This window comes from Urocitellus parryii, chromosome 6 (genome assembly GCF_045843805.1).
Source record: "Urocitellus parryii isolate mUroPar1 chromosome 6, mUroPar1.hap1, whole genome shotgun sequence".
In the NCBI taxonomy this organism is placed as follows: Eukaryota; Metazoa; Chordata; class Mammalia; order Rodentia; family Sciuridae; genus Urocitellus; species Urocitellus parryii.
In genome coordinates, this window is record NC_135536.1 from 126,619,662 (window position 1) to 126,646,818 (window position 27,157).

Consider the following 27,157-nt stretch of genomic DNA (forward strand, 5'->3'; position numbering starts at 1 on the left):
GAAATATGCATCTATTAATTCAGTATCAGGAAGGCAGAATAAAGTTAAGAACATGTCTGATCTCAAATACATGACCCATGAATTTATTGGATATCCTCATCTATTTGAATGAGTATAGAGATAGGGTATTGGTTTCTTGACTCATGATGTGATCTGACTTTGGGATGTTTGCAATGGCACCTTTCTGGTGGCCAGGTCAGCCTCTGTGAAGTCTGCTAATATAGTAGGCTGTTGAAAATGACACCTTCCATGCTATCAGAAAGTAGTGTTTGGAGACTTGATGCTCATTATTATATCTTTTGTGCCTGTGACATCATGTTAGTATTGTTCTGTGTCTATCACCTGTACTCTCTTAACTCTGAGCACCTAGCTCATTGACCTCAACTTGTCACTTTGAGATGGGTCATTATTTGTCCAGATCTATATGTCACCTTTATAAAAGGTGGGGGCAGTGCCTGGCAAAACATTAAATCACAGCGTACATCATTATAGATTATAATGTAAACATTGAAATTAAGAAGTAGAGAGGATTGACAAGTCAATATCTATTATAGGAACTCCAGTTAAGATGAAATACACAGAATAAAATTCTGTGGGTTCATGTGGATTTTGAGTATGCATGTCCCTTCTCAAAGAGTAAAGTGTGAGCTTAGAGGGTTGAGAATGTTTCTTAAATTACAAATGTCCAAAATAAAAGTACATACATATCTGCTATCCTGATCTCAAATGTGAGAAATGTGGTCTAGGTCAGCTGTGTTGCTCACTCCAGATCTCCATGAACAGAAGCTGATTTTTGTAATGAAGTTATGCTGAAGGATGGAGAATATGCCCCATGATTACAGAATATAAAATAAAGAATGCTAACTGTGGATATCCATGATGTGCAGGGTATAGTCCCGCTGGTTTGAGTATGTGGAGCCAGTGGGCAGTCTTCCCTGCTGTGGAGTCTTTGTTTATTCAGCACATGTGCAGTCATCATTTATGTTGTATCCATTTCTTAGATCACTGAGTGGAGGCTGCAGATGTGTTCCATCCTTTAAGGTTTTTTTTTTTTTTTTTTTTTTGCTTTGAACTGAGATTTCTTCACCTGTGTACAAAACATTCCAAAAAACTGACTGCCTTTACTGGACAAAAATCTTTTATCTAAATGGTCACTTATGTCCATAACTAAGGATTAGACTAAACCACCATGATGACATTTTTGGTTTATTGAATGTAGTCTACCACCAGGACAATACTTTTGCAATGGTGTTTAGGTGTGGCAATGGGTAACATAATTCCAGAATGTGAATGACAACATAACTACATGGTCCCAAAAAGAATTCTTGATGGAGTCTACAGAACAAAAATTATTGGAGGGATTTTTCAAATAATTAAAGGTACAGTTAGTAGTCTTTCAAAAACTTAAAGAAGGAAGCCCTGTGTTAAGGAAATACTCTGCTAAATGCAAAAAAAAAAGATTATTTAGGGTTACTATCACTGACAGTTCTCAACCAAGGTGCTATACTTTAGATCTTAATTATCTCCCAAAGACCTGTGTGTTCTATGTGTTAAGGGCTATTTTAAGCAGTTTTTTCACTGCTATCACCAAAAGATCTGATCTGAAGAATTAGAAGAGGAAAAGTTTATTTGGGGGGCTCATGGTTTCAGAGGTCTCAATCCATAGATGGCTGTCTCCATTCCTCAGGGCCCAAAGTGCAGCAAGATATCATGGTGGAAGACTGTGGTGGAGGAAAGCAGCTTGGAACATGGTATCAGGTAGTAGAGAGAAAGAGAGCTCCACTCAACAGAGACAAAGTATAAACTCCAAAGTCATGCATCCAACCACCCATCTCTATCAGTCACACCCCACTGGCCTACAGTTGCCACACTATCAATTGATTAATCCAGTTAATTCCTATCTGTGAATTAGTGCACGGGGTAAGTTTAAAGATATCATAACCCAATCATTTCACCTCTAAACCCTCTTGTATTGTCTCACACATGAGGTTTTGGGGGACACTTCCCATCTCAGCTATAACGTTTTTGTTTTAGTCAGCTTTTTAGCTTCTGTGACCAAAAGACCTGCCAGGAACAATTAGAGAAGGAAAAGCTTATTTGGGGGCTCATGGTGTCAGAGATCTCAGTCCATAAACAACAGGCTCCATTACTCAGGGCCTGAGGTGAGGTAGAGCACCATGGTAGGAGAATGTGGTGGAGGAAAGTGGCCCAGGACAAGGCCACTAAGAATCAGAATGAGAGCTCTGCCCAACAAACACAAGTTATGCCCCCAATAACCCTCCTACTCCAGTCACACCCTACTTGCCTACAGTTACCACCAAATTAATCAGCAGATTAATGCACTGATTAGGTTAAGGTTCTTAAAATCCAATCTTTTCACCTCTTGCATTGTCTATCTTGCATTGTCTCACACATGAGCTTTTTGGGGATGCCGCATATCTAAACAGTAACAAGGACTTTATCCTTAGCCCAGGTGGTAAGTAGAAACTTTAAAAGGTGAGGCCTAGTGGGAGGTTTTGTTTACTGAAGGTGTACCCCTTCAGGGGATTCTAGGGTTCCAGTGTCTTCCTCTTTTTTATTTTCATGCTGTGGCTATCAGGAGAAGAGCTTTGCTTCACCACATGCTCCTGTCCTGATGTGCTGCCACACCACAGGCCCAAAAGCAGTGAGGTGAAACTATTGCAAATTGAAACCTCCAAAAATGTAAGCCAAAATAACCTTTTTCTCTTTAAAAGTTGATAATCTTGGGTATTTTATTGAAGCAATGGAAAACTGACTAAAACACATGGCTTCCCCAAGTCATATTTCCTCAAAATGCTTTAGAGGGATCCTTCAGATCTCTTTCAGACAGTGTCTGAAAACAATGCTTTGAGAGATGTGAGGCAAAGGGAGTTTTCTTTGAAGAACTGGTCTCTGACACACAAACTTTTGACTATTAATGGGATATATGATGGGAGAAAAGAAAGAGGAGGAGGGTTCCTGCAGTTTTGAGGGTGTTTATATGAAGCAGGTGCACCTGTGTTTAATAATCATGGAAGCTACTCTGATATTCTCTCTCTATGTGAACATTCAGGTCCTGAGGCATAAGGATTTGTGTGTGTGGGTGTGGGTGTGTCTGTGTTTGGGAATGGGGTTGCATCAAATTAATACCTTATAAAACAATATTATTTTGAGATAATTTCAGATTTATAGAGTTTCAAGGTGATATAGTTTCATGTACATTCAGCTTCCTATAATCTGTACACCTTATATAACCACAGTATATTAATAAAAACCGAAATGACAGTGGTACAAAACTCTTAAACTGAACTAAGAAATTTCTTCTCATTTTAACAGTTTTTTACTAATGCCATTTCTTTTTTCTATTTGAGGATCCGAACCAGAATCCCATATTAGATTTACTGTCAGGAGTATTAATTATTTGTTATTGCATAACAAATTGTCACATAGCTTAGTGGTTCAAACCTTCACATACATTACTCACAATTTCTCTAGTCTGGAACGCAGATGTAGAACATGGCCAAGGCTGAGGTCTGAATTGAAGGCTCTGCTGGGAAAAAATCCCCTTCCAAGATGACGTGGTTGTCATTAGGATTCAGTTCTGTGCCCAAGTCAAGATGATTTCACTAGAAAATGATTAAAAATTTTAAATAATAATACCATTAATTTACAAATGTTTTTGGGAAAAAGAACCCCTCCAAAAGGAGGATAACTCATTCTGAGGCCAGTTTATTTCTGATACCCAAGTCATAAAAAGATATTATGAGAAAATAAAATTATAGATCAACAAAGACGGAGGAATTAGATTAGAAACTTTGTAACTGCTAGAAGAAAATGTGTAGGATCAACACTTCAACATACAGATCCAGGCAATAGGATTCCTAAAGCTCTGGAAATATTAATTTAATGACATGAGATGGCATCAAATTAAAAAGCTCTGCACAGCAAAAGAAACAACTAAAAGCATGAAGAGAAAACCTATGAAATGGGTGAAAAATAATTATTAGCTAATCTTATGACAAAGCATTAATGTCTAGAATATATAAAGTATGCAAAAGACTTACCACCAAATATCTAAATAATCCAATCAATAAATGGGCAGATGAATTAGACAAACCTTCTCTACAGAAGAAATAAAAATGGCTAACAAATATGTGAAAAAATGTTCAACATTGTTAGCAATCAGGGAAATGCAAATCAAAATTACACTGAGGTTTCATCTCACTCTAGTTGGAATACCAGGTATCAATAATAGAAAGAAAGAAAGAAAGAAAGAAAGAAAGAAAGAAAGAAAGAAAGAAAGAAAGAAAGAAAGAAAATAAATGCTGGAGAAACTTAGGGGAAAAGAAAGACTTTACATTGTTGGTGGGATTGAAAATTAGTACAACCACTATGGAAATCAGTATGAAGTTTTCTTTAAATGTCATTTGCTGGAAAATGGATGGAACTTGAGGGTGTTATGTTAACCAAAATAAGCCAAAGTAAGAAAGTCAAGGTTCTATATTTTCTCTCACATGTGGAACTAGAGAGAGAGAGAAAAAAGAAAATAGTGGTGTTGGAGGGGTAGGGATATCCAGAAAACAGAAGAGAGAACAGTAAAGTAGAGGAAGAGACAAGGGGAGGGAGAAGAAGAGGGAAAGAGGTGGTACTGGGGAACAATATTGTTATTGTTTGCACATGCAAACATGAAACAGAAAATCCCACTGTTAATGATAAACCAATGAAAAATTTTATAAAAGAAAAATATGCACCAATATGCTGTTTTAATATACAGGAAAAATATTCAAGAAAATATTAATAACCCAAACCCAGCAAAATATAAAAAAGCAGTATATAGTATGACAAAGGGAAAGTGATTCAAGTATGCAGGTTTGGCTTAACATACAAAAATGATTGATGTAACATATTATTTAATAGAATAAAGGGCAAAATTGCATGATTTTTCTCAAAAGATGCAGAGAAAATATTTGATAAACCCAACCCTCATTTTTTATTAAAAAAATTCAACAAATTTGGCACCGAAAAGAACTTTCTGAATCCAAAAAGGGCATTCAAAACACTCACATAACATCATAAGTTTGTCTTGAAAAATTCAGTACTTTTCCCAAGATCAGAAATTAGACAAAGATATCCATTGTGGCTACTGCCACTCAATCTTGTCTTGGAAGAAGTCATCAGGGATACTACAGAGGAAAAGTAACCACAAGGCATCTTATATTTCTTATTCAACTTTTCCATATGGAAAGCAAGCCAAAAGACATACATAATCTTGTAGATAGACAAATCCTGAGGAATCTACAAAACATGATTGGAACTCAAAATGAATTCTGCAAAATGGAAATACATACAATCACTATAATTTTCTACTCAAAATTAATTAACAATCAAAAATGAAACTCAAAAAATTTAAAATAATATCAGGTAGCACACTTGTGTTCCCAGCTAATTGGGAGGGTGAAGAAGGAAGATCACTTGAACACACAAATGTGAAAGCATTCTGAGCAACATATCAAGAATCTGTGTCAAAATAATAAATAAAAGTAGACATAAATAAAATAGCATCAAAATAAAAAAATAGGAATACATTTAACAAGATAAGTGTAAGATATGTACACTAAAAGCTTTAAAAAGGCAATAAATAAACAAGACGTAAATAAATTAAAAAATGTCCCAGGCTCATTGATCAGAAGACTTAATATGGTTAAATAAGCCAATATATTTGAAAGGATTTTAGAAATTCAGTGCAATCCCTAGCAAAAGCCCATCTGTATTCTTTTGTAGTAATGAACAAGGTGATTCTAAAATTCATGTGGAAATGAAAGAAATACAGTATAGCCCAAACAATCTTAAAATATAAAAACAAGGTTGAAATACTCAACTCATACTTACTGCAAAGTAATATCAATATAAACATCATGGTACCTGTAAAAGACATCTAGATTAGTGGAACAGCCTTCAGTGTCCAAAAGTTAATTTTTATATATACAGTCAACTGATTTTACATTTTGTCCAAAATATTCAATAAAGAAAATATTTTTGAAAAATGTTAGAACAAGTGGATTTCACATATAAATTGGACTCCTCTTCCACACTGCATACATAGAAGACTGAAAACAAATCATTTACCCAAAGGTAAGAGCTAAAATTGGAAAACCTGTGGAAAAGAACATATGAATCAATCTTTATAGACTTAGCTGAAAAAATGGTTTCTATAATGTGAAACTAAAGGCACAAATGACAGAATAAAAATAGATATTTCAAACTTAATAAGAATGAAACATAATATTCCATCAAAAGTAAAAAGATAACTCAAAAAATGGGATTGAATATTTGGAAACTACACAGGAAAAGAATTTATTGCCCAGAATATATAAAATTTCTTATAACTCTTAAAACAAAAAAGTGAATATCCTAATCAAAATTAAGTAAATTATTTCAGTAGATTTTTCTTTAAAGAAGCTATATAATATCCAAGAAACACCTTAAATAGCTCAACATTTTTTCATCTTAGAGAAATTAAATAACTATGAGATATGTGTTACAAATCTAATGGGCATATCGATGAGCCAAAAAGAAGTTGGAAAAAGCAAAAACTGTGATTCCATTTAATTGACACTGTAGGAAATATAGAGATAGTAAAGATATCAGTGATTACTAGAGTTTTGGGTGAGAGAATGTTTAAATGAGTGAAATAGGATTTCTCTGATGCAGTGAGATTTTGTATGATACTGTAATCAAAGACACATGATTCTTCTTTTGAAATACTACAGAATTTTATACCACAAGGAATATGCCTAAATGAATATAAATGAAAAAAATTAATGGTTCGGTGATCCCAAGAGCTATGAGGACAATGCAATATAACTCTATTAGAAATATATGAAATGACCTTCCTGAAAGGAGTGAGGGAAATACGAACTGACCCAGGTAACTTAGGAAATAAGTTAATTTAGTTGGCTAAGGTTGTTTCCCATGGGGGTATGTGTTACCAATTCTGAAGCCACTATGCATGCATGTTTGGACTGAATGATCAAATAAATGGAGCCAAATTGCTGGAGAGTATTAGTTTAGGGGAATAAGTAAATTCCTGTGGAGTAGATAGATCATGTGGTGCTGGAGAAGAGTAGGTGTTCATGTTTAATTAAATATAAAGACATAGAGACTGTTATGGTTTAGATATGAGGTGTCCCCAAAAGTTCACGTATGAGACAATGCAAGAAAGTTTAGATTGGAATGACTGGGTTATGAAACCCTTAACCTAATCAGTGTATTAATCCACTGACAGGGATAAACTGAGTGGTGACTGTGAACAAGTAGGGTGTGACTGGAGGAGGTGGGTTGATGGGGACATGCCTTTGGGGGTTTATATTTTGTTCATGAGCAGAACTCTCTCCTTTTGCTTCCTGTTGGCACACTCTTCCACCATGATATTCTGCCTCCCCTCAGGCCTCTGGGAATGGAGTCATCAGTATACGGACTAAGACCTCTGAACCTGTGAGCCCCAAATAAATTTTTCCTCCTCTAATTGTCCTTGTCAGGTCTTTTGGTCACAGCAGTGAAAAAGCACTTTCATAGACATATTTATAGACATGTGTACATATGAGAGTTAGTATACAATATATTACTTTATGAGCTGGCAAGGCTTAGAGTCAAGAGAGAAGAACCTTGGTGCCCAGATTTTATATTCTAATAACATCCTCCAACAAAATCAGTTAGGATTCAGTGAATAAATGAAGAGTCCTAGGCTTGGGCAGATAATAAATACAAGTAGCCTGGAGCATCTTGTAGTGTTAGAAAGTTCAAAACACTTAAACATTGATTGCATATTTTAGAAAAGAAGAAGAGCTATATGTAATTTCCACCTTTTGAAACTTAAAAAGAAGAGCCAATTAAATACAAAGTAAGCAGAAGAAAAGGTAAAATATTGTAAAGACAGCAAAACAATATAATAAATACAGCCATTGGATTATGCAAATGATATTGACCACTTAACGGTCTCCATAACATTGAAGTATCAACAATTAAAATAAACTAAACAACAACAGCAACAGCAAAATCACCCAGACTGAATCTTTCCTTGAGAAGATGCAGAGGTGACTCCCCCATTAAATGAGAAAATATTCTTTAGGAATAATTAGCTAAAGGCATACTAACATGTGGTATTTTCCTTTGTTTCCTATGACAAATACTTCAAACATGAATACTCTAACAAAAAGAAATGTAGGTAGCTAAGGTTCATACATATTGAACATAGGTGGGGTATGCCATGCAATAGAAGAATGTCAAAATGCATGTTAGGGTGTGAGACGCAGGGGAAAGTCATGAGGAGTGTATGAGACTATCACAGAAAACATAAAAGGACTTGAGGTGCAGACCTTTCAGGGTGTGTACGTATGCAGAAAACACCCCCCAAACCAAGCTCAGTCCCATGCCCCCACCTCTGGCTCCACTGACCCCCGCCCTGGCATCCCCCCACTCCCCCCACACAGCCCACCACCCGCGGTGCACACCCCCAGTATCCGCTGCCCAGCCTTGCCTTGCAGTACCGCTGGGTCTCTTCTCTGCGCAGCCTCAGACAAGACAGCTTCCCGTTAAGCTGTTCTCAGCCTCCTATGTATGGACACCAGGTGGCACTGTGAGCCGGCAACTCGGGATTTCTGATCCAGACTCACACATACCTGTAATGTTTGGGGGATAGGAGTCTATACTCCAAGTAGGGTAGGGATCAGAGCCATGGAAAAAGGGAGGAGAACAAGAGCATCAAAGGCCCTGAAACTCCTAGTCTCCCAGTCAGGCGGTTCTCTCTATCCCTCTCTACTCTGACTCTTCCCCAAACCCAACCCCTTCTCCCTCCTCATAATACTTAACTCCACTGGGCAGAGACCATTTTACTGGTTCTGTCTTCCCGTCAGGCAGACTTCATAGGCTGGGGTAATATTTCAAGGTACAAGACCCAGACATTCAAAATTCCACAGCACAGGATGCATTATTCTCTGAGCTGCTCCTCCTGCATCACTTCCTGACCCGGTGCCTCTCACCTGCTCAGTCCCCTTAGTTTAGACCTTCCTGTCCCTGCTGTGCTTCGGATCCACTGGCCTCCCCTCATGTCCTGTCCTGGGTCTCACTGGACTGAAATCTCAGAGAATATGGAAACTGTTTATTGTACTGTGAGCACCACACAAGTAGTGAACAAAAAGCAAGACAGAAGATACCCTTCATTCTGCTCACTTTTCAATCTGAGGAAGACTTGAACAGTAACTTGTTTCTTTCGCTTCTTTCTGTCCTCAAGGCAGGACATGTATCTTGACTTTCATTTCAGCCTTGTCTTTGGCCTCCCCATTCTCAAGCCGCCTTGAGATGGACCATTCTGCTTCTCATCTCATCTATACCTCATCTTTCCTTCTGGATAAATTTGCCCTCTTAGACCAAGTGAAATATTCTTGTCTTCCAATATTCAAACCTATTATTCTGTTTCCTTGGACAAATATCTTCAAATCTGTATTTGTTACCACATTTTATTTGTATTATTTTGTGCATTTTTTTTCAAAAGTTATAACAATGTCTGCTAACCTTATAGAATCATGACATGGTTTTCATTGTCTTCACATGAACGAACATGTCCTGAAATTTCTATCATCTTCTGAGAGATGACTTGCATCAAAACTCGTACAATTTGTATTAATAAGAAATCAATCACACAGATAATTATAGAACTAAGTGAAAACCTAAGTAAACCCTCTAGTTTCATTTGCTTCTGGTTATTTGCTCTTAGTTGACTTTAAAAGTAACTTTGAAGGTAACACAGCTGCACAATTTGACATAAATCTCCCACTAGTTTTGCTATAGATAACACCTCTGAGGTGTGGATAATGGTGATAACATTTGCCTAGGTTACTTTTCAGGGACATGAAGTTCCCTGTTGTTGAAATCACTGGCCCTTCACTTGAGCTCCTGCAGACATCCTATGAGTGATTTCTTTGAAGTCAGGAGGACAAAAATTGCCCTCAGATAATGCTAAGCCACCCACCATTTTCAGAACATGTGTCTTATGAAGAGCTATGAAGCTATGGAGAGAAGACAAAACCGTGCAGACCACGGTTTACTTCACCTCCAAGCATCATTCCCTTTGCCATAAAACACTTCTTTATTTAATAAATATGGCTAAACTCTCTCCTTGGGGGAGTCGGATTTAACACTTGCTCTTCTGTTCCCACATTTGGCCACCTCATGAATAGACTTTCTCTTTTGTAAAACTAATTGCTTCAGTGATTGGCATACTGGGCAGCAAGCAAAATTACCCTGGTTTGGTAATAATGGTATAGCCTCTTGTATTTAAAAATGTTTCTTTATCATTTCTCTTCATGACACAGAGGGTAATGTTAAGATATTCATGAATCTGGATCAAAATATGATTCAGAAAAATCAGAATGCCAAGATATTTATGAAATAATTCATGAATTAATTTCAACATATGAAAAAAATTATGACCTTATAATTGTAGAAAGATTTTTAAAAATAAGTATAAAATGAGGTTACTATGGGTATAATAGTTTGACAGTGATATTGTCTTTTCTTTTAGATCTGTTTTAAATCTTTGTTTCATTGACATATAGTCAAGACTTAGCCACTGTGCCTAGAGCAATTCTTACTTTCTCCTTCCTGTTACAAATGCCAGTGCCATTGTCTGTCTTTTTAATTTAATTCACATTGATCCTCATTCGCCTTAATGTTTCAAACTAGACTCCTATAGCCAGAGGTATAGTAATGATTGAATTATTGCAGGAGGAAGGCACCTAGAATTTTGAAAAATCTAATAAGGATTGAACATGTCTTGTCATATGGAAAACTAAACAAAAGGACAAAGTATACAAATTGGTGGTTGCAAGACACTGCGTATCAAAATAGTAAAGGGCATCCAAGAAGAGTGGAGAGATGTGAAACAATCATGGAAGCCCTAATTTGCTCCAATTTACAGCTTCAACAAGCTGTCTAGGCTCTGGTGGGGCAAGGTTCTTAGCAGAATTTCCAAGTTATGGTGAATATGCTGAGAGCCTGGAAGAAATATTTGGCCCAACTTCTAGAATAGCATTCTTTAGAATGCTCAGAATTGGAACTCTTAAGATTGTCAAAAGACCCTGAAGTGCTTTGCATTACTAACCAGAGGAGAGGGGAATCACTTGAAAGGATTAGCTATCTTTCACACTTACGTATCACTTTGTAAAACTCATCGTCTCCTCAGCCAGATTGGAAAACTTTAAGATTCAAAGCACATTTGAGAGAAAACAAAGTTTTCCTTCAGCAATGGAGAACGATCCTTGATGAAATGCAGTCTCCTGGATCCATTAAGTGAAATGTGAAATAATGAGGCTGTTCCATGTAATGTCTCTTCCCAAGGCTTAATATTTATTGGCATACAAAAATGTACAGCACAAAATAATTCGGAGTCCACAATATCTGGTATCTGACTTACAGTTATTATGCATGCAAAGAAAGATACAAATGTGACCTATAATTAGAAATATTTTAATCATTTAAGACTGAATCAGAAGTTGTACAGATGTTAGGATGAACATTTAGAACAATTACTATGACTGTTTTCATATATTGAAAAGGATTTTTTAAATCATTTCACTCCATATATTGAACAATTAAAAGATGTGATATATATATATATATATATATATATGTGTGTGTGTGTGTGTGTGTATGTGTGTGTGTGATATGTATCATATATATATATATATATATATATATATATATATATAGACCCAAACTAAACTTTTAGGGAGGAAAACTACAATGCAAGTGATGTTTACAAGTATACCGAATAGAATTTACTGAAGATTATATAACAAAATTAGAAGCTGCATTAGCTTTTCAATCAGGTCTGCAGATGCCCAGGATAGCATTGCTGCCTTCATTTTCTATCTGTCTCTTTATTAGTTTGAATTATATTCCTGCTCAGTTGTGCATGTAGGTGGCTAGTATAAGTTTTATTAGTCTTAAATTTACCTAACATATTTCAATCCTCTTAAGGCTGAGGACACCAAAATAAGAGTAAGTTATTTTCAAGGATACTCAACTGACAGCTTTTACAACATCTTGACTCCTGAAGTGGCTCCCTAGAAGTCTTCCCTAGAAGTCTTCCGGTTCTTGTCCTTCACCTTCCAGGAATAGCGGAGATTTGTGGGCATAACATTCCAAGATGAAACATCCCTCCTAAAGACAAGCAATTGTCTCCTGGGAACAGAATTATCCCCTCAGGGATCACAGCTCTGATAAACATCCTGCCAAACAAATGAAAATTGCTCCTCAAGCGATAAGGACTCCTCCTCACAGAACCAGAATTGAGATAATGATCAACCAGACCACAAGTTGACCTAGACTGTTAAAGTACACACATCTTTTCTTCTCTGCCCCAATTCTTCCTCTGTTTAAACCTAAAGGTCGTGCCAGTGTTTCAAAGACAGGACTGAGACAGTTGATCTTATTTGCATTCTTAATATAGTGATACTGAAAGGTTTTTTTTTTTCCTGATTTTCACTATTCCTTTTTCCTTCTGAATTTGGGGGTGAGTATCTGGGTTTGATTCTTTGAGATCCCCTCCCCCCCAGTTAGTCCTCTAGCCTAGGACTCCACAGCTTGACTTTGTAAAGGACTGGTAGAGAAATTTTAATTTTATGCAAAATAAAATATAGAGAGAAAGATAATCAACAGAAATGAAAATAGAATCAGTGAGCTATAGGACAGGTTCACCAGCCTAATATATGTGTAATTGGAGTAAAAATTTGATAAAAATATAAACATACACATTCAGAAACTCATTGAATTTCAAACACAAGAAACATGAAGATATCTATAAAAAGCATATCATAATCAAGTTGTTCCAACCAGTACTTTAAAAAAGATAAAAACATTGATATGGAATAATAGAAGAGAGACAACAGATCTCTCATTAGAAAGAGCACAAGCAAGACTACATTGTGGTAATATTGTTAAAGTACTTAAAAGCAAAAAGAGTTAATTTAGTACTCTATAAAAATATAAAATATTTTCAAAAACAAAAAATATAAGCTTTAATAACTTATCCTTTGTTGACCCTCATTACAAGAAATTTTAAATTTCAAGCAGAAGGAAAACAGTAACATATGCGAATTTAAATCCAAAAAATGAATAAATGAAGAACAGAACAATTTATGATGACTATATATATAAAATATCTTTAGCATCTAATTTACTATTTAGACAATAATAATAATATTGTGATGTAAATTTACAAGCAAAAGTAAAATGTTGGAATATTTCACAAAAGTTAGGAAGGGTGGTTCTAGGGATTGAACCCAGGGGTGCTGTCCTATTGAGCTATATGCCTAGACCTTTTAAATTAAAAAAAAATTGAGAAAGGGTCTTGCTAAGTTTCACAGGCTAGCGTTGAACTTGCAATCCTCCTACCTTAGTCTTCTGAACAGCTGGGATTACAGGTGTGTGCCCCTGCATCCAGCTAGGGCCCTTATACATTATACAAAGTGGTAGGATATCATGAAGGTAGAATATGATAAATTAAACATGTACACAATAAATCATATATCAATTGGTAAAATAATAAGAAGAATTATAGATAATAAGCTAGTAAGGAAGAGAAAATTGAATCATTAAAGCACTATATTATTTCTAAATAAGACATACAAAAAAGGAAAATGGATCAAATGATCATGTTAAGTGCAAAGTATTTAAATACACATACTCAAAGACTGTCAGAGTACACAAAAAAGCGAAAGCTTGAAGAAATACTCTTTCAATATAAAGGTAAAACTTGGATAAAGATAGAAGGATAAATATATGACTTTATAACAAATATCAAATGGAAGTTTTAATGGTGATATCAATAAAAGTCAATACATATTTTACATAAAACAGTGAAATAACACTAAACAGTGAATATAAAGAAGTGTATTTGTTAAATATTTATCTATTTTTCAACCAGAAATAGGAAATCAAATCCTTTAGCATCAAATGTCAGATATTTAAAATGTGTGAGGTAATAACTGATAGAATCTCAAGAAGAAATAGATAAATTCAAAAGTATAGTTGTAAATTCCAGTATCCTACACTCAATCTCTAGAAGAATAATAAAGTATCAATTTACTTGATAAATAACGTATCAATAGACATAAATAATATATGGGCAACACAATTCATTATTTGATCCAATTTGTGCTTATAGATATGTATGCACCCTCCAACAGCAGTAGAATACTCTCTCTTTTCAAGTGACCACCAAACATTAAACAAGATCAACCACATTCTAGGACAAAAACCCAGACTAAATTTGAAACATTCAAAGGAAACAAATGCAACACTTCATTCTAAATAAAATTTGTCAGAAAATAAGAACCATCCAAAGTCCAATGAGGGGAACATTCTCAATTTGGTAAATATGATAAATCTAAAACCCAAGTCCATACTTAGTAAAGACTGATGGTTTTGCCTTAGGACCGAAACAAGGGAAAGAGGAAGGGAGGGGGTAAAAGAAGGAATAGGAAGGGAGGAAAAGTGGGGGAGTGAGGAGGACCAGGTAGAGGGATACTGACAGGGAGAAAAAAGGAGGGTGAGAGGGAAGGAGGGAGGGAAAGAAAGAGGAGAGAGGGATGAAAGGAGGAAGGGTAAACAGGTAAGAAAAAAAGAAGTAAATGTACTTTTAGATGATATATCTATGTAGAGTATTTCAAGAAGCAATCAAACACTCCTATAAGTAATAAATGAATTTAGCTAGGTTACAAATATACAATTAATAAGGAATATGAATGTATATGTGCATGTACAGATTTTGTGGTGGGATGACAGAAAATGAGAAACTCAAAACACACCACCATGGACAATAAGAACAACAAAACGTAGGAATAAATATAACAAAAATTTTACAGTATCCTTATGCTGAAAATTATAGATCAATAGCAAAAGAACAAGCACAAAAATTTCATGGCCACAGGAAAGTAGAAAGTCATACCTTGTTCATAGAAGACTTCACCTATCAAAAATATCAATCATTCACCAGTTTATGTATATGTGCAAAGAAATTCCTAATACAATCCTAGTAATTTCTGTGTAGACATTAACAGCATTATAAACTTTATATAAAAATGCAAATAAGCTAAAATAGCTAAAACAATTTTGAAAAAGAATAATGAAGTTGCCTCCAAATCACATTACCTGATTTTAACATAAGTACAGAGCTACAGTAGATAGATACTGTGGTATTGTGAAGACCACAGATAAATATCAATGCAACAGAACAGAATGTAGAAGTAGACCCAGACAATAATAGCCAAAATATTTTTGACAAAGGTACAAGAGGGTTCAGTGGAGAAATAAGTTGAAAATAAATGGTGTCAGTTTTAGACCTAACACACACAAAAGCACACAAAGGACCTCAACCTACACTTCACACTTTATGCAAATATAAACTCAAATGGACCATCTATTTAAATTTAAAATGTAAAACTATAAAACTTTTATAAAATAAAATGAAGGAGAAAACCTGTTGATCTAAAGTTAGGAGAATATGTATTATATATGACTCCAAAAACACAATCTATCAAAGAAAAATATCAATAAACTAAACTTCAAAATTAAGAAATTTTGTTCTGTGAAAAAGAAGAATGAAAATTCAAGGTGCATAATAACAAAAATATTTGAAAATTATATGTATGACAAATAGTTCATATCCAGAAATTATAAAGAACTCCCTAAATAGTAAGAAATAAATTCTTCTTTTGAAAATGGGAAAGTGTGGACTGGAACTTTAGTTTAGTGGTAAAATGTTTGTTTCACAGCATGTGTGAGACCCTGAGGTCAATTCCATGCACCACCAATTAACAAACAAATAGAAAAGTCGTGCACAGAAATTATACCAGAGAGAAGACATGAATGGCACCTCACTGACATTTGGGAAATTCAAATTAAAGTCACCATGAATTATCATTATCTACATTGGAACAATACCAAAAGTTCTGGGAATATATATTGGGAAAATATATTGGTGCAGTTACTCTGGAAAACCATCTAGCAGTTATAAAATTAAGAATACACTTCCATATGACCCAGCAATCTTATACTAGGACAGTTATCCTAAAGAAATGAAAAATTATGTTTATATAAAAACTTGGACATGAGTGTTCACAAAGTCTTACATATAAATAATGATATACCCACACAATGGAATACTACTCAGTAATACAGAGCAACACACTATGGATATATGAAGCTAATCAGATGGATTTCAAAACATTAAGATGAGTTTAAAAATAACCTCAAGAGATTACCTAAATATGATTTCTTTGATATCATATTCTTTAAATTATAAAATTAGAGTCATGGAGATCAAATCAGTAGAGGTCAGAAATATGAGTTTAGAGGAGGGTATTACTAACACAGGGTAATGAGAGATTTTTGGGGAGGATGGGGAGTGATGAAAAAGTTCTATATCCAGAATGTGATGGTTATTACACAAATATATAATTTTAGAGCGTATCTAAAAGATTGTTGAAAGTTGAAGAAGCTGTGTTGTTTAGTACACAATATTGTACCATTGCCACTTCCCAGTTTTGATCTCGGTAATACAGTTATATGATATCATTTTGGGGATGGCTGAAACATATGTGAAAACTGTTTTCATGGTCTCTTAGGTGTGTCATTTTAAAACATAGTTTATGATTCTATTATGCTAAGCAGATTCCCAGCAAGAACTGGTATGTTTTTATGTGCTCAATTCCCTAGTGCTCTCATTCTCTCAAGTGCATTAAGCATATACTTTGAACAGGAAAATGTTTTTCCTCTTTAAGATATCAATTGACAACACAGCATTTAAAAAAATTAACACTGCCTTTTATACCAAATTTGAGCTTTTGCTTTGGCAAAACTGAGGATTCCCGTTTTAACCTTGAGATTCTGCATCCAAATGAACATAATATTGATATTTAACTTTGTAGGCTGCCACTTCCCATTCATGAACACATTTAAGGATAACCCAGACAGGAATTATTCTGAGATATATCTGTTCTACATTAGCTGGGTACCAAGTTGGATATCAAGAGAAAACTACACTGTAATACTTTCAAAATTTATGTTTACAGTAAAGGAGATGTGATAAACAACAACAGAGAACAGTGAGACAGAATGTATCACAAAAGTCTCATATGACTGTTGTTTTATGCTTAAAATTGAATGTGGCTGTATGATATTGTATGGATCAACATCATAATCTGGTCACAAGTGAGACTATGACCTTAATAAATGTGCTCTCAGTTTTAATATTGCATCTACAAAATTTTGAAGTGCTTATATGTTTTGTTTTTATATCTAAGATAATAGTAAAAAAACTTATGGGAATAATTATTAAGATAATGCCTAAGAATTATTCAGTGTGTCAAAATTTGATCAAAACTTTTTCCCTAAATCATGACATACCACAGATAGTAACTGTTAACAGCACTAATTCAATATAAAGTGATTTTATCTACAGTAAAATATTAGTCCCCTTTGGTAAACTTAAAATTCAAATGGAAGATATATAAGTTAGACAAGAATATTTCACAACTATTTGATACATATAAATGACATCTGTAAAGAGATGAATTAATACTCCTCATAACTTTTCTCATCTCATCCTCCATAATCAGAGGAATAAGATGAGCCTCATGGTTAGAGGCATCCTTTATATTGAGGATGGCGAAACATAAAGTCAGAAGGATGTTGAAACACGGAGGAGATTCTTTTTTTTTTTTTTTTAAGAGAGAGGGAGGGAGAGAGAGAGAGAGAGAGAGACAGAGAGACAGAGAGAGAGAGAGAGAGAGAGAGAGAGAGAGAGAGAGAGACAGAGAGAGAGACAGAGAGAGAATTTTTTTAAAGATATTTTATTTTTTAGTTATTGGCGGACACAACATCTTTGTTTGTATGTGGTGCTGAGGATCAAACCCGGGCCGCACACATGCCAGGTGAGCGCGCTGCTGCTGAGCCACATCCCCAGCCCCAGAGATTCTTGATTATATCTAACAGTACAAGTTTGTCTGTCATCATGTGAATTTTTGATGTAATAAAAATAAATCTTTATTACATTTTTTAAAGCTAAAGTAGGGTTTTTCTTGAAAACCAGAAATCTAAAAACATGATCATGTAGCTTGTTTTTACCCACACCAAAGCTCTCTCCTCATTCCAGAATGCTTCACTCAATGATTCTCCCAAAACAGCACCCTATCCCTATGGTTCCCTCCTGCTCTCTCTTCTGGTTTATTGTCCCTCTGAGTTGATTCTGCAAATCAGGTCACTACCAAACAAATGTTAAGAAAGGAATTTGAAAGGTTTAGTTAAAAGGAAGAGACGGTGTTTAAACAGTTGCCAAAGCAAAATGACTGAATTATGTATTTTAATTTGCAAAATACATGTGCTTACATTTTAAAAATGTAAGAAGTTTCTCATGTTACAACATAACTCTACAAAATGGTGTATATTATAATAAGAAATCATATAACTTGGGGAACAATTTGATACCATATAGTAAGATTTCAGATGTTCATACACTTTGATCCAGAAGTTAAAATTCTATAATTATATTTTAAAAAATAGGTCTTTAGTGCAGATGAATGTACAGCTATGTATACTCAATATTGTTCCTTTTAGCAAAATATGAACCAAAATTAACACCAAACCAAATAAAGAATGGAAAGTAAATATATATATATATATATATATATATATATATAATAAAGTATATAAATAAAGTATATATAAAAATATATACTATATATATAAAGTATATATTTATATATAAATATACATCATATATAAAAATATATATTATATATATATAAAGTATATATAATAAAGTATATATATATTATATAATATATAAAATCATCAAAGAACAGATGGGGGATTTTGTAAATATATTATGGTTTATTCTTAAAATAGATTATTGTACAAACATTGGAGATATATCATTGGTTTCTGAATATTTCAACTTCCACAGTTCAAGACTAGAAAACAACAAGACAGTGAGACGATATTTATTCTACACAATGGTGAAGAGGATGGTGTTGTAGAGAAAAGAGCGGGGGATAGTATTCTGTAATTAATGCTTCTGTAACTTTTCAGTGTTCTCACCTCTGTGCAGTGGTATAATGATGATACATACTATATATTTTTTTCTGAATACTATTGTTCTAACCAATTAAAGGTGTACTAATAACAATGCATAACAATGCCATGAGAGAATATATCTAGCTGAAATCAAGAGGATTTATCATTGGTTTATACGCTACATAAACAAAACAAATACATTTATGTATGTATTTTGTAAGCATAGCTTTTATAAGGCAGACATCAAAATATGAATGAAGGTGGTGGTAACTGCAGGATTCAGAGTCTAGATAATGTTCTTTCGTTATATATTTTTGACTAGGTATGCTTTAAATTCATCAATGAAATTTCTTCCTTCAAAATAAGAACGTTAACATATCAAAATAATTACTGACATATAGTTCTGGCTATTTTACACATAATTTTAGGGCTATGGAAATTGAGATAAACATTTTTTCACTCTCATTATAGGGAATTTAGTGTTACTAGGATTCTCCCTTGCTTCTGTTTAGCCCTTATCTTTGTTAATATTCTTCTATAAGAATTTTAAGGGCTGGGGATGTGGCTCAAGTGGTAGCGCCCTCGCCTGGCATGCGTGCGGCCCGGGTTCGATCCTCAGCACCACATACCAACAAAGATGTCGTGTGCGCCAAAAACTAAAAAAATAAATAAAAAATCCTCTCTCTCTCTCTCCTCTCTCACTCTCTCTTTAGATAAAAAAAAAAGAATTTTAAAATACAGAAATAAGAGGTAAAATGCAAATAACTTACAACACATAAGAAAGAAAACAGACCTAGACTTATTTTATGTGACTTGCCAGTAAATAAGTTTCTGCAATAAACACAAAAGCTTGAGGTAGGAGATGGCGCTGGAGGAAAAAAAGTTTGGGCTAAATCAGAAACAAAATCTGTTAGTGAAGGACATCTGCACAGAGAAGCAGTTCAAAAATAAAACCCATTGGTTGTTTTTTAATTGTTTAGTTGTAGATGAACACAATACCTTTATTTTTATGTAGTGCTGAGGATGGAACCCAGTGCCCCACACATGCCAGGCAAGTGCTCTACCACTGAGACACTACCCCAACCCCTTTGGTTGTTTTGATACTAATCAAGTAACTTATGTCATTTTAAATCAAATTAAAATTTAACAAAATCCTGGGGTAAAATTAAAAGGCTTTAATTTGAAGTTAAGTGTTATCCTGGCAATACCCACAAGATTTTAAAGACAATGTGTAAATTTACGGGATATCTCCCTCCTGGAGATTTTTGAGCAAATGAAAACTTAGAGGGGGAAAAAAAAAAAAAAACAGAATCAGTACCGAAACATACAATGACAATTACCGTTTACTTCCCATTAAAGAAAATAAAAAATACAATCTAAATATTTAAAAAAAATTCCGACTAACAGAAGTAAAGTAGAATAAAAAGCACTAACACTAAAAATAAATAATAAAAATATCAGCAAGTTTATGGATATTTTCATATATATAATTGATGAATATAAAAAATCGCCATACACAAAACACTTTTACGTTTTCCAGAAAAAAAAAAAATCAATCCTTTTATATGTCGGGGAGAAAAGTAAAGAAACAAACAAACAAACGGGGTCCACACTGCCAGGGTTCGGTAGCCGCGGGGATTTGAGAGCTATGATTTGTCACCGTCGCCGGGAAGCAAACTTCTAGGGGCAAACTCCTAGCGAGCGCCTTAAACTTGAACACGCAAGGTAGAGGTTGCCGAGACGGAAGCCGGGAAAGACAAAGGCACTACCCTCGTCCTTCGCACCAATGCCATTAGTGTGCTCAGAGAAACGGCCCTTCTGGGCCGCCATCCTTCTTGGAATTCACGTGACCTTCCCACAGCGCTCTGCGAGCTTGCCCGCCAGCCGCATCAAGACGCTTTTCCTGCGCCCGGTTCCTTCTCTGGCTAGCTGATGGCGGCGGTCCCGGTACACACCGGCCGGTTGCGGGAAAACAGCGTTTCACAGGGTGTTCACTCCAGGCTATTAAAAGTCAGGATTCAAACAGTTTGAGAAAGGCTCAGTCACTCAGAGCAGTATCAAATGTGTTGGACTTTTTTTTTTTTTTCAAAGAGTCTGTGTCAGGACAAAGCATTTCGGGTCTCATTGTTAAGAAAACGCTACAGTCTATGGATTCCGTTGCTACATTCTTACAGATCAATCCCGATATTGTAAATCTTAAATGTTAAGGGAAGAGAGTCCAGAGTAGCCCATAACCTAATAAAATATCGAAACAAATTTTGTACAATCAAAAAAAAAAAAAGACCCAAAGAATCAAATTATTTAAAATTGTGAAAAATGACACTGTCCTACATCTTTCAGGGGAATCTGATCTTATTTTTCACTCAATATATTTTCTACAGAATAAGAACTTGACAATAAAAATTGATACTCCAAAGTGGATGAGTAATTTGAAGATGTGGGATTTTTTTTCAGGTCTTCATTCATAAAAGAACGTTAGATTCTCCCCCTTTTACCAGACATAAATACTGTATATTTTAAATTAAAATAGCAACGCATATTTTACTATTGGGAATAAGAAATCAAATATTTATGCTGTGTATAAACTACTAGTAATGTTTAAACATGATCTAGTAAAACTACAAATAAGATAGACAAATATTTGGAAAACATTTGCTATGTGTGCTGTGTGGTACTTCTCAGTGTAATAGCTATAATGGCCTAAAATTGATAAGAAAAATAAATCAACCTAATTTAGAAATGCATTAAGTCATATGAACAGGCAGTATCCAAAGAAAAATAAATAAAAACAACAAACAGTAGATACAGAAAACAAACCAAACAAGAAAAACTAAGCAGATTACAGAAGCCATTTTAGCATGAATGGGGAAAAATATTCAAGCTTGAAAATTGCATATTTAACTTGTACTTACATCTTTTAAGTGGGATACATATTGCTGCAGTTTTTCTAGACTCACCAATTTTATTATTACTGATGTGTGATGTTTAAAGATTATTCCCTACTGCATTTTCTGCAAGGCTGGAAAATAAGAAATCAAGTAAATATTAATTTTCCATAGACAAATAAAAGGACATACATATTTTGGGATAAAAATACAAACTGAAATAATAAATCTGTATAATAATGACAAGGAAAGAGCACACTGTGAAGTTCTGCAAATATGTGCAAAATAAAATATGAATATATATATATATAAAACTACTTCTATTAAATATAGATTTCTCCATGTAGGTTTTGTAGAAATATATATATATATATATATATATATATATATATATATATATAGGTGGATATAGATTTTGTCGAATATAAATTATAAATTAAAAATTGAAATGTGATAGCTATATTTATATTTGCAATTATATCTACATTCAAATACTTGTCTTTATATAGGGTAGATATATAATATCCTGAAAAATCTGAATATATTCACACATGTAAAAAGTAGGATGGAATTAAATTTAAAAAGATACTGTGTGTACATCTTTTAGATTTTTAATTTGTAAGCTTCTGTACTTTCTGAATATTTCTGTAATTTAAAAGATATTTTAATTTGCTCTTCATTGAAGTTTATCATCAGTGGTTCCTTGGATTCTGTTCTTCCTAGGACTCTTGATCTCTGTCTTCATAATCAATCCCAGGATCTTCTGCAGTTGCCAAGGAGCTTGGGTTCCCAGCAATTTAATTCTAGTCTGGTCCTGTAGTTCCATTTTTTGGATGAAAGATGGTGCTATAACATGGGGTTTTGATAGTTTTCTACATTTCTACCACTGACACCTCACCTAGGAAAAAGTGGATTTTAAGTAAGAAATGGAGTTCTCAAGGCTTACACATTTCATTTGAGGAAGGGATATTAATGTAAATCTTCACAGGCAGAGTTTGAGGGCTGTAGCAACTGAAAGGCATAATCATGAGTAAAACATTGAGTAAGTCTCATTTGAGGGATTTTCTACAAAATATTTTACTTGTAGTCCTCAGAGGTGTCAACATAATCAAAAACAAAGTCACAGTGTAGAGGAACTCAAGGATATGTGACCAGTAAATGTAATGTGGTATTCTGAATGGGATCTTGGAGTAAATAGGGCACATTAGGTGATGCTAGGGAAACTGGATTTAGGTATAGATTATATTTAGTTAATAATAACATATCAATATAGATTCATTTACTATAATAAATGTACCATAGCTATGTATATTGTTACTAAGACAGGATACTGTCTGTTATACTTTCTGTACTATATAAGAACTCCTTATACTATCTTTACAGGATTTTTTTTTACTATAAATTTAGAACCTTTTTTTATAAAAATAGACAAAGGTAGCAATGTTTTCTAACTGAGTGAGTAAAATGAGAATCATAAGATCATAATGGTATAAATTAATGAATGATAGAATGAGAGAGAAGGGAAAACTGTACTTGACAGTAGGACACTAGCTAATAACTAAAGAATGATTAAGAAAGGAGTTAGAAATTTGTCAGTCTGTACTAAAACAGTGAGTGAAAGTATGACTAAATATATCCCTACAAATTATATTTTATAAATTACAATGTTAATGTTAATGGAGAAAGGGAAATAATGGTAAACAATGGGAGGGGTACTCTACCACTTAGCTACCTTGCACATTCCAGCTGTTTTTATTTTATTTTTTGAGACAGTGTCTTGCTAAGTTGCCGAGGCTGACCTTAAACTTGCTTCTTCTGCCTCAGCCTCCCAGTAAGCTGGGATTACATGTGGGCACCACTGGACCTGGTTAAGATTTCATTTTAACCAAGTGATCAATGTTAGCATTGCTAGTATTTGCACAAAGCAACATTATGTGCTTCTTGAGAAAGCACACAGGCTTGAAAGGCATGTATCTTTGAGAAAGAAATATTATCAGCATAATAACATTCTTGCTAAAACAAATAACAAATCTAATCATTGAAAAACATCAGATGAACACTAATTCAAAGATGTTTTACAAAATAAATGGCCTGTATACCTTGAAAATATAAAAACCAAACAGTGAGGAATTATTCCATATAGAAGATGACTAAAGAGACAAACAATAAATTGAAATAAAATACTGAATCCTAAAATAAAATCTGTAAACAGACATAATTGGGAAAATACAAAATATTTGAATATAGATTGTGAAGTAAATGATAGCATTTAATCAATTCTAACCCCTGAACTGTACTTTTGTTAAGAAGATCTCGGTGTTACTGGAAATGTACACTAAAATGCTTAGGGTTAAAAAGTATGACTTATCTATAAATGTGGGATTCATTGTATTATATAATTCATAATAATAGAAGGGAGATCAGATGTATAGAGCTGGAGAGTAGAGTGGATTTGGGCAGGAGGAGGGGAGGGAAAGAAAAGATAATGGGGAATGAGATTGATACACTTGTGTTATGTGCATATAAAATCATGGCATAATGAATCCCATTATTATGGATAATTATAATGCTTCAATAAACTAATATAAAATATGCCTTATCTAATGTATTTTTAAAAGGTTTGGGAGATAGATGTGTGCAATGCATGTGTGCATATATATTTGTATCTTTCCATGTCTATATATAGAGAAAATGATAATAATAATAAATGGGGCAAAATGTAAATGTGACGAATTTGTGTAAGGAGAATAAAGGAATTCCTTGTATTATTGTAACTACCTTAAAGTTTAAAATTCCATATCATAAAAGCAAAGTTAAAAAATAATTTGTGGATGATTTACTATTTCACTCATCTGGAAAAAAAACTACCTTATCATAATAGTTTTAAAAGAAGTTTAAATTAATATAAATAGACTGTCTAAAATTAGGAAATCATTCTGCAAAAAGAAATATGTGTAACATGAAACTAGCAATTTATATCCAACAGTTGATTCACAGGAGATAAAGTGTAATTTCCAAGAAATATTTGAAAAGATGCTTAATATTATGTAGGAATCATGACAACAAAAATACTATTATTCAATCATTAAATCAGCAGTTTCTAACAGTTAATTTATATTGTGTAGTCAAAGGAATGGGAACATAAATTTTCTCAGTAGCAAAAGTGTAAATGTATTAATTTTCATTTTTTTCACATGTTCATGATAACTAGTCAGTGAACAAGTAGCTGAAATTCTAGAATCAAATAATAAAAGGATAGAATTATTTACTAAAATAGATGGTTACTTTTCTTCTTATATATATGTTTTAGATGAATTTAAAGATCACTTGTTGTATAAAATCATAAGCATTTGATGGGAATGCACAAGAAAAGATGGAAATAATGTCCAATATGAATAAAAAAATAAGTTACCAGGGTTATTAACTAATATGGCTGACTAATTTCAGTTATGTCTGACTAAATATTTGTGAAATGAAAAACTATTCCAAATAGAATGTTGTGAAATAAATTCCTGATTTTTGAGTGAAAGAAAGAAATGAAAAAGTTATATATCTATTTATGATTTCCCCTTTGTCTTCAATACCTCTTTTACACAAGTTAAAGAAAATACTTTGAAGGGTCAACATATTATTCATGGTTTTTCTACTCTAAACATAGATATCTACCTCAGGTGTTTGATGTTGGAGCTTTCAGCTGTACCCATCCATCTACCAACTGCATCACCAGGACAGTGGCCAGGACAGGAATAGAGCCTGGCATATCTTTTAAAGTCATAGAAATACATTGGAGATTATCATGTGCATGCTGACAGCCATGAATCAGGAATAGATGCTGTGATTATTTTCCTTGTCGTTACAAACACAGTGATTTTGAGTTAGACTTTAGGAAAAAATAATTCCTGACCTACACCAGAAAGGATGTGCCTAATGAAAAATAACAGGTCGTTCTACAGACACAAACTATCTATATCAGAGTCTTCATTGCTATTCTAGGCCAGTTTTCTCCTTCAATTAATTAAATCATAATTCAAACACATTGTAAACTTTTGTGCTGTCAACACTGGTTGTCACTTTCCATTTCTCATCTTAGTTGACCAGCCATGTGCATTCAAGAATTTCTGAGCCTTCTCCTTTAAATAATGTTTGCTGTGTTTCTTAGTCTTCATTCTCTTTATTGTCCACAGAATTTTTTGACTAATCTAAATCAGTCTTGTTCATGGTTCTCTATCTGCCTTTAACGACCCCAAAATGTTCACATCTTTTGCCTTGGTGATAGTCCCTACATAAATCCATTTGTGTGTGCAAAAAAATGGCTGTAATAATTACATTCCTTATATGCAGTGCCTTGGATTGTCCTTGCTTTGGCCGGTGGGAAAATCACAAAGGAGACATAATGCAGACCTGTGGGAAAAGGAACTTGCACATTGGAATTTGCCAATTCTTGCTGCTTTTGAACTCCATGACTACATGAAGGTGAAAGACTAGGCTGCGTTTTAATGATAAAAAAGACATATTGCTAAACCATCCCTGACAGCTAAAGTAGCTTTACCACCAAGCCAATATTTAAATATGTAAGTTAGGCCATCCTAGATCATCCAGGCCCAGAAGAGCTGGCATAAGTCAGAAAAGAAATTATTAGAAATAATGCAAGTAGTTGTTACAAGCCATTAATTTAGGGCAACAGGTTGAAAGATCCAGAGGTATTTGATACCTACAAAGGTACTTAAAAGTGGGGTGCTGCTGTAAAACTAACTAAATAAATGTTGCTACACTCAGTTTAGAAGGGTGCAGCAGAGGGTATAAACTGGAAACACGGTGAAGGAATCTGTCAGGAAAACTGGGAAAAGGTGAGTAATGCTCTGTTGGTAGAAGCTGAAAGATGGAAAAGTAGTAAAAATATCATCAGTGGCAAATTGAAGTATCTAACTATACTTTTGTGTACCTTGGCAAGATGATTCTAAGTAGAATATTGAAAGGGTCAATTGGCTTCTTTTAGTTAAGTATTATAAGGCTTCTTTCAGTTAAGTATATTAGGTATAAGAAAAGAGATTTATGAACTAAAGAATCAATTGCTCACAATATAAACAATATTTTAAGGACACATAAAGGAACCAGGATATAAGAAGCATTTTTCCTAT